The sequence below is a fragment of the Triticum urartu genome, chromosome 3, assembly GCF_003073215.2.
Source record: "Triticum urartu cultivar G1812 chromosome 3, Tu2.1, whole genome shotgun sequence".
Classification (NCBI taxonomy): Eukaryota; Viridiplantae; Streptophyta; class Magnoliopsida; order Poales; family Poaceae; genus Triticum; species Triticum urartu.
The window spans coordinates 13,798,905-13,811,403 of record NC_053024.1 but is presented as its reverse complement, the minus strand read 5'-3'; positions in this window follow the sequence as shown (position 1 = coordinate 13,811,403).

The following is a 12,499-nucleotide window of genomic DNA, read 5'->3' as shown; positions in this document are numbered from 1 at the left end:
GGTGTCTGACCTTCTCATGTGATCGCCTCAAGAGATTCGTCCGGCGCAGGTTGCCTAACTACCTTGCAGGACCACCATAGTCGTCAAGAGTCAAGACCAGGTGCAACCCGCCTTGAGGTAGGGCCTCGTGAGTCCCGCGCTGGCTCACGGGTGCCCAGACACACCTCGTCTAGCCCTGTCGTGCAAGCCACGTGTCAGGGCGGGGTTGTACATGATGTCTACTACACAACCTTCTTCTTGTAGACGTTGTTGGGCCTGCAAGTGCACAGGTTTGTAGGACAGTAGCAAATTTCCCTCAAGTGGATGGCCTAAGGTTTATCAATCCGTGTGAGGCGTAGGATGAAGATGGTCTCTCTCAAGCAACCCTGCAACCAAATAGCAAAGAGTCTCATGTGTCCCCAACACACCCAATACAATGGTAAATTGTATAGGTGCACTAGTTCAGCGAAGAGATGGTGATACAAGTGCAATATGGATGCTAGATATAGGTTCTTGTAAACTGAAAATATAAAAACAGCAAGGTAGCAAGCGGTAAAAGTGAGCATAAACGGTATTCCAATGATAGGAAACAAGGCCTAGGGTTCATACTTTCACTAGTGCAAGTCCTCTCGACAATGATAACATAATTGGATCACATAACTATCCCTCAACATGCAACAAAGAGTCACTCCAAAGTCACTAATAGTGGAGAACAAACGAAGAGATTATGGTAAGGTACGAAACCACCTCAAAGTTATTCTTTCCAATCAATCCATTGGGCTATTCCTATAAGTGTCACAAACAGCCCTAGAGTTCGTACTAGAATAACACCTTAAGACACAAATCAACCAAAACCCTAATGTCACCTAGATACTCCAATGTCACCTCAAGTATCCATGGGCATGATTATACGATATGCATCACACAATCTCAATTCATCTATTCAAACCAACACATAGAACCTCACAGAGTGCCCAAAGTTTCTACCGGAGAATCACAACGAAAACGTGTGCCAACCCCTATGCATAGGTTCCCAATGTCACGAAACCCACAAGTTGATCACCAAAACATACATCAAGTGGCACGTGATATCCCATTGTCACCACAGATACGCACGGCAAGACATACATCAAGTGTTCTCAAATCTTTAAAGACTCAATCCGATAAGATAACTTCAAAGGGGAAACACAATCCATTACAAGAGAGAAGAGGGGGAGAAGAAACATAAGATCCAACTATAATAGCAAAGCTCGCGATACATCAAGATCGTGCCAAATCAAGAACACGAGAGAGAGAGAGATCAAACACATATCTACTGGTACATACCCTCAGCCCCGAGGGTGAACTACTCCCTCCTCGTTATGGAGAGCGCCGGGATGATGAAGATGGCCACCGGTGAGGGTTCCCCCCTCCGGGAGGGTGCCGGAATAAGGTCCCGAGAGGTTTTTGGTGGCTACAGAGGCTTGCGGCGGCGGAACTCGCGATCTATCTTCTGTTCTGGAAGTTTTAGGGTACGACGGTATATATGGGTGAAAGAGGTACGTCGGGGGAGCCACGGGGGGCCCACGAGGCAGGGGCCGCGCCCCAGGGGGTGGGCGCGCCCCCCACCCTCGTGGGCAGCTCTCGTATCTTCTGACGTGCTCTCCAAGTTCCCTGGGTCATAATCGGGAAGAAAATCACGTTCCAAAAAGGATTTTTCTGTTTGGACTCCGTTCGATATTCCGTTTCTTCGAAACACTGAAATAGGCATAAAACAGCAAATCTGGGCTGGGCCTCCGGTTATAGGTTAGTCCCAAAAATAATATAAAAGTAGATAATAAAGCCCAATATTTCCTAAAACATTAGATAATATAGCATGGAGCAATCAAAAATTATAGATACGTTGGAGACTGTATCAGAACGCTATCGGCTCAGTCATGGAGGGACCCTTCTTTCCCGCACTTCATTCCAGTGGTGTCAGTCACATGTCCGCGTTGGCATATGAACTTACTCTTCTGGTCATGGATATTGCGGGCTTTATTCTTAGTGCAAGTTGCGGACGCGTTCTTATTCGTCTCCGCGCTGGTGATAGTAACATTTCTTGATGATGCAGCCCCCTGGCTTCGTTAGTAACCTCAGGGTAGTCACTCCTGGTTTGTCCTCAGTGTCCGCCTCGTTTCGTTTCAAACTTTTCCCTCGGAGAGTCGCATCGTTCGGTGGGGGCTGGGCATGAGGGCTGGTCTTACGCCCAATCTTGTGCCACCCTGCCAGGTCCCTCGGAACTTCTGGTGTCCACGCGCCTTACCTCGAGCGGAGCCAGTAATGAATTGGTTCGTGAGGTGACCATTCATAGGGGATCTCTAGAGCATGTGCGTATTTCAGGAGATTTCCTTAACCTGGCACTGTAGCTCTTCCACCCATGGTTCTCGGTCTGGTGATCCAGTACGACCTCAATTCGTCGACGCGTAGGTAACTGCGCGGGTAGGTCGGGCCCTGCGACCATTATGTTACACTAAGGCCTACTCTTTTGCATTCATCCTTCCCGTAAAGACCGATTTGCACATCAAGGTGGGACTTCTGTGAGTTCATCGCGGTTTCTAAGTCGCTCTATTTGGGCCACGTTTTCAGCATCACCCTAGGTCTCGTCCTCAGGTATTCCCTCACCCCTTGGTCTCGTCCTGGTGATCCGGACGACCCAACGGTGGCTGAGGTATGCACGGAGTCGCCTCGCCGAGTTTAGACCATCATGCGGGCGAAAGGAAATCGCGGAATCTCAAACAAATATTACAAAACATGCTGTTCTTTGAATACCAAACACAAGTTTAAAAGTCTCCACGAGGCATGGTGCATGTTGCAGAGATAAAGCAGGAAAAGGAGCTGCCCACAAGCCCCTCGTCAGTCTTGGGAGCCGCCATCACGCGCAAGGAGTGCCCCTTCGACGACGATGTTGCCCTCGCCTGTGCCGACCGCCGGAGTCACAGGATCAGCAGCACCGCCGGTCGAAGGCGCGTGGTCGATCGACAGCGTGGAACCTCTTCAGCAAGGCCTCCACCTGGCCCTTCACGGCTTCGGCAACGGCTGTGCAGCGCCCCTCATCCATGGTCCTGAGTACCTTGTCAAGGTCGGCGTCAGGGTCGCGAAGATGGAGGTGGCTAAGGACCAGCGTCAAGGTTGATGAAGAGAGCGCGCGAGATTCCCCCTCCACCACGGTGCGATCCTGTCGGCGAGGTCCTCGAGCGCTTCTCGCAACAGATGAGGGAGCATGGCGGTGGGCCTGTCGTGGTTCTAAGTCTGACAGTAGAATGGGGGGTAGGAATGTAGAGGCAAGATCCTAGCTATGGAGGAGTTGTACACGCAGTTTTACGAGTTCAGGCCCTTCTCGGAGGAAGTAATAGCCCTATGTCTCGGAGCCCGGAGGCGGTCGACTGGATTATGAAGCGTGTGAGTTACAGGGGTGCGAACCCTTGTCCAGAGGAGGGGGTGGCTTATATAGAGTGCGCCAGGACCCCAGCTCCCCTCCGTTACATAGGATTCAATGTACATAAAGAGGTGGCGTTACAGGTAACGCCTGTATTGAAGTGCTACAAATGATCATTAAATATATGAAATACCCGACCGTTGCTGCGTAGAGCGGCTTTAGGTCTTCTTATATGTTCGAGTGGTTTGCGGTCGAGTGACCTAGGATTAGGGGGTCTCCGAGGATGGTAGGTCGAGTGGACTTCACTCGACACCTTTGCTGGATCCCTTCTTCTGATTCTTGAACTTCTTTGTTCTTAGGACAAGGACCTTAGGTAGGACGTATAGGTCAGGCCTATTACCCTACCCCAGGTCTATGCACTCATTAGCCCCCGAATGGATCGAGGTTTGAGTGAAAAAGAAGGATGGAGTTGACCTTCGCTTTTGCTTCTGCCTTGACTTGTCTTTATCTCCAAGTGGATGTCAGTTGCTAGAACTTCAGCTTCGTTTCAGTCGCCTTGATCGATTCAGAAATTGTCCGACTGGTTTATACGACGACAGTCCGTCGAGTGATATCTGACATGATATCTTTGGCGTGATCGGTTGCGAAGGATCCCGGATTTCACGGGATTCGAAATTTTGGTGGAAGCGCGCAGGCGGAGCGTCCCGCGGTAAGTGGAATAGATAAATGGGTTGCTTTCGATTTCGCGCCACCTTTTTCGCCACGTATCCTGTTGCACGCACTGTTGGGATTTGACAGGATTCGCTCGGGCCCATGCGTCAGCCACTCGAAGCGGGCCTTTAAAAGCGGCGAGACCGAGCGTCTGCACTGTGCTCGTCCATATCTCTCTTCTTCCTCTCGCGTCTCCACTGGCTCCAGTCCATCGATTCTCTGACGCCGCTGCTCTGCGCTATGGGGAAGGACAAAATGGCTTTGCGCTTATTGAGCGTGCGAAGAAGGCGACTGGGGCGAGCGGAAGGACAATGAAAGGATATTGGGGATCTTGTATCAGTGCTCGGGTTCTGCGGTGGTCGTGGGTTGGATCCAGTGGCGATGATCCGATCTTCACTTTGGCAGGAGGACTTGGATGATATGGCCGAGCTAGGGCTAATCGTCCATAAGTCCGCGCGTTGCCGGGAGGAGAATCGGAGCCACAACCGCGGTCGGTGAGTGTGTTCTCTTGCCACCCATGTCGACCGTGGCTTCTCGCTTCCGCACTCCCTTCTTCTGGTTTCCTGAATTTCTTTGGTGCCCAACTCCACCATTTTACACCCAATACCATCACATATCTTGCTGCGTTCGTCTCCATGTGTGAGAATTCCTGGGGTGCCGACCGCACTGGGGTCTTTTCAAGCACATCTTTACCATCCGATCCCAAACTGTGAAGAAAGTGAACTCGAGACGAGAAACCATGTTATCCAGATGTGTGGGGGTCTGGGCATTCAGAAGAGGAAGAGGAGCTCTTTTCCTCCGATGACTCTTCCGGAGTCGGTCAGGGGCTGGCAGTCGACCTGGTTCTACTGCCAGGACATGCGACCCAGGCCAGTCGACCGGACTTCCCCCTTTTTCTTTTCGACCGTGTTCAAACTCCATCTTCCTTGAAAGTGACTGCTGCGGAGAAGGCGGAGACATGTATGCTAGTTGATAGAGTAGTCAGCTGATCAACCAAGGTGTTCACTGCATGGACTGCTCGAGGTGTTCCTCAGTTTGCGGATATCTGTTGGGGAACGTAGCAAATTCAAAATTTTCCTACGTGTCACCAAGATCTATCTATGGAGAAACCAGCAACGAGGGGAAGGAGAGTGCATCTACATACCCTTGTAGATCGCTAAGCGGAAGCGTTCAAGTGAACGGGGTTGATGGAGTCGTACTCGTCGTGATCAAATCACTGATGACCAGTGCCGAACGCGCGGCACCTCCGCGTTCAACACACGTACAGCCCGGTGACGTCTCCCACGCCTTGATCCAGCAAGGAGAGAGGGAGAGGTTGAGGAAGACTCCATCCAGCAGCAGCACAACGGCGTGGTGGTGATGGAGGAGCGTGGCAATCCTGCAGGGCTTCGCCAAGCACCACAGAAGAGGAGGGAGAGAGAGATGCAGGGCTGCACCAACGAGAGATCGAATCACGTGTTTGGGCAGCCCTAGGCCTCATATATATAGGGAAGGGGAGGGGCTGCGCCCCCTCTAGGGTTCCCACCCCTAGGGGGGCGGCAGCCCTAGATGGGGGCAAGGGGTGGCGGCCAAGAGGGGATGGGAGAGGGAGGCGCACCAATATGGGCCTTAAGGCCCATATCCCTTAGGGTTTGCCCCCTTTCCACCTCTTAGGCGCCATGGGCCCTTGTGGGAGGCGCACCAGCCCACTAAGGGGCTGGTCCCTCACCACTCTTAGCCCACGCAAGCCTCCGGGGTTGGTGGCCCCACTTGGTGGACCCCCGGGACCCTCCCGGTGGTCCCGGTACGTTACCGATAAACCCCGAAACTCTTCCGGTGACCAAAACAGGACTTCCCATATATAAATCTTTACCTCCGGACCATTCCGGAACTCCTCGTGACGTCCGGGATCTCATCCGGGACTCCGAACAACATTCGGTAACCACATACAACTTCCTTTATAACCCTAGCGTCATCGAACCTTAAGTGTGTAGACCCTACGGGTTCGGGAGACATGCAGACATGACCGAGACGTTCTCCGGTTAATAACCAACAGCGGGATCTGGATACCCATGTTGGCTCCCACATGTTCCACGATGATCTCATCGGATGAACCACGATGTCAGGATTAATCAATCCCGTATACAATTCCCTTTGTCTGGTACGATACTTGCCCGAGATTCGATCGTCGGTATCCCGATACCTTGTTCAATCTCGTTACCGGCAAGTCTCTTTACTCGTTCCGTAACACATCATCCCGTGATCAACTCCTTGGTCACATTGTGCACATTATGATGATGTCCTACCGAGTGGGCCCAGAGATACCTCTCCGTTTACACGGAGTGACAAATCCCAGTCTCGATTCGTGCCAACCCAACAGACACTTTCGGAGATACCTGTAGTGTACCTTTATAGCCACCCAGTTACGTTGTGACGTTTGGCACACCCAAAGCACTCCTACGGTATCGAGTTGCACAATCTCATGGTCTAAGGAAATGATACTTGACATTAGAAAAAGCTTTAGCATACGAACTACATGATCTTGTGCTAGGCTTAGGATTGGGTCTTGTCCATCACATCATTCTCCTAATGATGTGATCCCGTTATCAATGACATCCAATGTCCATGGTCAGGAAACCGTAACCATCTATTGATCAATGAGCTAGTCAACTAGAGGCTTACTAGGGACATGGTGTTGTCTATGTATCCACACATGTATCTGAGTTTCCTATCAATACAATTCTAGCATGGATAATAAACGATTATCATGAACAAGGAAATATAATAATAATCAATTTATTATTGCCTGTAGGGCATATTTCCAACAGTCTCCCACTTGCACTAGAGTCAATAATCTAGTTCACACTGCCATGTGATAAACACTCACAGGTCACATCGCCATGTGACTGACACCCAAAGAGTTCTGGGTTTGATCATGTTGCTTGTGAGAGAGGTTTTAGTCAACGGGTCTGAACCTTTCAGATCCGTGTGTGCTTCACAAATCTCTATGTCATCTCCTAGATGCAGCTACCATGTTCTATTTGGAGCTATTCCAAATAACTGTTCTACTATACGAATCCAGTTTACTACTCAGAATAATCTGGATTAGTGTCAAAGTTTGCATCGGCGTAACCCTTTACGACGAACTCTTTTACCACCTCCATAATCGAGAAAATTCCTTAGTCCACTAGTTACTAAGGATAACTTTGACCACTGTCCTGTGATCCGTTCTTGGATCACTCTTGTACCCCTTGACTGACTCATGGCAAGGCACACTTCAGGTGCGGCACACAGTATAGCATACTGTAGAGCCTATGTCTTAAGCATAGGGGACGACCTTCGTCCTTTCTCTCTATTCTGCCGTGGTCAAGCTTTAAGTCTTAACTTCATACCTTACAACTCAGGAAAGAACTCCTTCTTTGACTGATCCATCTTGAACACCTTCAAGATCATGTCAAGGTATGTGCTCATTTGAAAGTACCATTAAGCGTTTTGATCTATCCTTATAGATCTTGATGCTCAATGTTCAAGTAGCTTAATCCAGGCTTTCCATTGAAAAACACCTTTCAAATGACCCTATATGCTTTCCAGAAATCCTACGTCATTTCTGATCCACAATATGTCAACAACATATACTTATCAGAAATTCTATAGTGCTCCCACTCACTTCTTTGGAAATACAAGTTTCTCATAAACTTTGTATAAACCCAAAATCTTTGATCATCTCATCAAAGCGTACATTCCAACTCCGAGATGCTTACTCCAGTCCTTAGAAGGATTACTGGAGCTTTGCATACTTATTAGCATCTTTCAGGATTGACAAAACCTTCCGGTTGTATCACATACAACCTTTCCTCAAGAAAATCGTCGAGGAAACAATGTTTTGACATCCTATCTGCAAGATTTCATAAATAATGCAGTGACTGCTAATATAATTCCAACAGACTCTTAGCATCGCTACGAGTGAGAAAATCTCACCGTAGTCAACTCCTTGAACTTGTCAGAAAACATCTTAACGACAAGTCGAGCTTTCTTAATGGTGACATTTACCATCATTGTCCGTCTTCCTTTTAAAATCCATCTACACTCAACATCCTTACGACCATCAAGTAGTTCTTCCAAAGTCTACACTTTGTTTTCATACATGGATCCTCTCTCGGATTATATGGCCTCGAGCCATTCATCGGAATCCGGGCCCACCATCTCTTCTCCATAGCTCGTAGGTTCATTGTTGTCTAGCAACATGATTTCCAAGACAGGATTGCGTACCACTCTGAAGTAGTACGCATCCTTGTCATCCCACGAGGTTTGGGAGTGACTTGATCCGAAGTCTCATGATCAATATCATAAGCTTCCACTTCAATTGGTGTAGGTGCCACAGGAACAACTCTTTGTGCCCTGCTATACACTAGTTGAAGTGACGGTTCAATAACCTCATCAAGTCTCCACCATCCTCCCACTCAATTCTTTCGAGAGAAACTTTTCCTCGAGAAAGGACCTGATTCTAGAAACAATCCTTTATTGCTTTCGGATCTGAGATAGGAGGTATACCCAACTGTTTTTGGGTTGTCCTATGAAGATGCATTTATCCGCTTTGGGTTCGAGCTTATCGGCCTGAAACTTTTCCACATAAGCGTCGCAGCCCCAAACTTTTAAGAAATGACAGCTTAGGTTTCTCTAAACCATAGTTCATACGGTGTCATGTCATCGGAATTACGTGGTGCCCTATTTAAAGTGAATGTGGTTGTCTTTAATGCCTAACCCGTAAACTATTGTGGTAATTCAATAAGAGACATCATGGTATGCATCATATCCAATAGGGTGCAGTTATGATGTTCGGACACACCATCACACTATGGTGTTCCAGGCTGTATTAGTTGTGAAACAATTTCCACAATGTCTTAATTCTGTGCCAAACTCGTAATTCAGATATTCATCTCTATGATCATATCATAGATATTTTATCCTCTTGTCACGACGATCTTTCAACTTCACCCTGAAATTACTTGAACCTTTCAATAATTCAGACTCGTGATTCATCAAGTAAATATACTCAATATCTACTCAAATCATCTGTGAAGTAAGAACATAACGATATCCACTACACGCCTCAGCACTCATTGGACTGCACACATCAAAATGTATTACTTCCAACAATTTGCTTTCTAGTTCCATTTTACTGAAACCGAGGCTTTTAGTCATCTTGCCCATGTGGTATGATTTGCATGCCTCAAGTGATTCAAAATCAAGTGAGTCCAAATGGTCCATTTGCATGGAGTTTCTTCATGCATACACACCAATAGACATGGTTCGCATGTCTCAAACTTTTCAAAAATGAGTGAGTCCAAAGATCCATCAACATGGAGCTTCTTCATGCGTTTTATACCGATATGACTTACGTGGCTGTGCCACAAGTAGGTGGTACTATCATTACTATCTTTTGGCATGAACATGTGTATCACTACGATCGAGATTCAATAAACCATTCATTTTAGGCGTAAGACCATTGAAGGTATTATTCAAATAAACAGAGTAACCATTATTCTCCTTAAATGAATAACTGTATTGCGATAGGCATAATCCAATCATGTCTATGCTCAACGCAAACACCAATCTCGATGGTAGAGGGAGCGTGCGATGCTTGATCATATCAACATTGGAAACACTTCCAACACATATCGTCAGCTCACCTTTAGCTAGTCTCCGTTTTATTCCGTAGCTTTGATTTCGAGTTACTAACACTTAGCAACCGAACCGGTATCTAATACCCTGGTGCTACTAGGAGTACTAGTAAAGTACACATCAACACAATGTATATCCAATATACTTCTATCGACCTTGCCAGCCTTCTAATCTACCAAGTATCTAGGGTAATTCTGCTCCAGTGGTTGTTCCCCTTATTACAGAAGCACTTAGTCTCGGGTTTGGGTTCAACCTTGGGTTTCTTCACTAGAGCAGCAGCTGAATTGTCGTGTCATGAAGTGTCCCTTCTTGCCCTTGCCCTTCTTGAAACTAGTGGTTTCACTAACCATCAACAATTGATGCTCCTTCTTGATTTCTACTTTCGCGGTGTCAAACATCGCGAATATCTCAAGGATCATCATATATGTCCCTGATACATTATAGTTCATCACGAAGCTCTAGCAGCTTGGTGGTAATGACTTCGGAGAAACATCACTATCTTATCTGGAAGATCAACTCCCACTTGATTCAAATGATTGTTCTACTCAGACAATCTGAGCACAAGCTCAACAATTGAGCTTTTCTCCCTTAGTTTGCAGGCTAAGAAAATTGTCGGAGGTCTTATACCTCTTGACGTGGGCACGAGCCTGAAATCCCAATTTCAGCCCTCAAAACATCTCATATGTTTCGCGACGTTTCAAAAACGTCTTCGGTGCCTCAATTCTAAACCGTTTAACTGAACTATCACGTAGTTATCAAAATGTGTATGTCAGATGTTCGCAACATCCATAGACGACGTTCGAGGTTCAGCACACTAAGCGGTGCATTAAGGACATAAGCCTTCTATGAAGCAATGAGGACAATCCTCAGTTGACGAACCTAGTCCGCACAATTGTTACTATCAGCTTTCAACTAATTTTTCTCTAGGAACATATCTAAACAGTAGAACTAAAGCGCGAGCTACGACATAATTTGCAAAATCCTTTTGACTATGTTCAGGATAATTAAGTTCATCTTATGAACTCCCACTCAGATAGACATCCCTCTAGTCATCTAAGTGATTACATGATCCGAGTCAACTAGGCCGTGTCCGATCATCACGTGAGACGGACTAGTCAACATCCGTGAACATCTTCATGTTGATCGTATCTGCCATTCGACTCATGCTCGACCTTTCGGTCTTCTGTGTTCCGAGGCCATGTCTGTACATGCTAGGCTCGTCAAGTTAACCTAAGTGTTTTGCATGTGTTCCGAGGCCATGTCTGTACATGCTAGGCTCGTCAACACCCGTTGTATATGAACGTATGAATCTAACACCCGATCATCACGTGGTGCTTCGAAACTACGAACTGTCGCAACGGTGCACAGTTAGGGGGAACACTTTCTTGAAATTTTAATGAGGGATCATCTTATTTACTACCGTCGTTCTAAGCAAATAAGATGTATAAACATGATAAACATCACATGCAATCAAATAGTGACATGATATGGCCAATATCATATTGCTCCTTTTGATCTCCATCTTCGGGGCTCCATGATCATCATCGTCACCGGCATGACACCATGATCTCCATCATCATGATCTCCATCATCGTGTCTTCATGAAGTTGTCACGTCATCTATTACTTCTACTACTACAGCTAACGGTTAGCAATAAAAGTAAAGTAATTACATGACGTTTAAGTTGACACGCAGGTCATAAATAAATAAAGACAACTCCTATGGCTCCTGCCGGTTGTCATATTCATCGACATGCAAGTCGTGATTCCTATTACAAGAACATGGTCAATCTCATACATCACATATATCATTCATCACATCCTTTGGCCATATCACATCACATAGCATACCCTGCAAAAACAAGTTAGACGTCCTCTAATTGTTGTTTGCATGTTTTACGTGGCTGCTATGGGTTTCTAGCAAGAACGTTTCTTACCTATGCAAAGACCACAACGTGATATGCCAATTGCTATTTACCCTTCATAAGGACCCTTTTCATCGAATCCGATCCGACTAAAGTGGGAGAGACAGACACCCGCCAGCCACCTTATGCATCTAGTGCATGTTTGTCGGTGGAACCGGTCTCACGTAAGAGTACGTGTAAGGTTGGTCCAGGCCGCTTCATCCCACGATGCCGCTGAATCAAGATAAGACTAGTAACGGCAAGCATATTGAACAAAATCAACGCCCACAACTACTTTGTGTTCTACTCGTGCAAAGAAACTACGCATAGACCTAGCTCTGATACCACTGTTGGGGAACGTAGCCGAAATTCAAAATTTTCCTACGTGTCACCAAGATCTATCTATGGAGACACTAGCAACGAGGGGAAGGAGAGTGCATCTACATACCCTTGTAGATCTCTAAGCGGAAGCGTTCAAGTGAACGGGGTTGATGGAGTCGTACTCGTCGTGATTCAAATCACCGATGACCAAGTGCCGAACGGACGGCACCTCCGCGTTCAACACACGTACAGCCCGGTGACGTCTCCCACGCCTTGATCCAGCAAGGAGAGAGGGAGAGGTTGAGGAAGACTCCATCCAGCAGCAGCACAACGGCGTGGTGGTGATGGAGGAGCGTGGCAATCCTGCAGGGCTTCGCCAAGCACCACAGAAGAGGAGGGAGAGAGAGATGTAGGGCTGCACCAACGAGAGATCGAATCACGTGTATATTGGGCAGCCCCCTAGGCCTCATATATATAGGGGAAGGGGAGGGGCTGCGCCCCCTCTAGGGTTCCCACCCCTAGGGGGG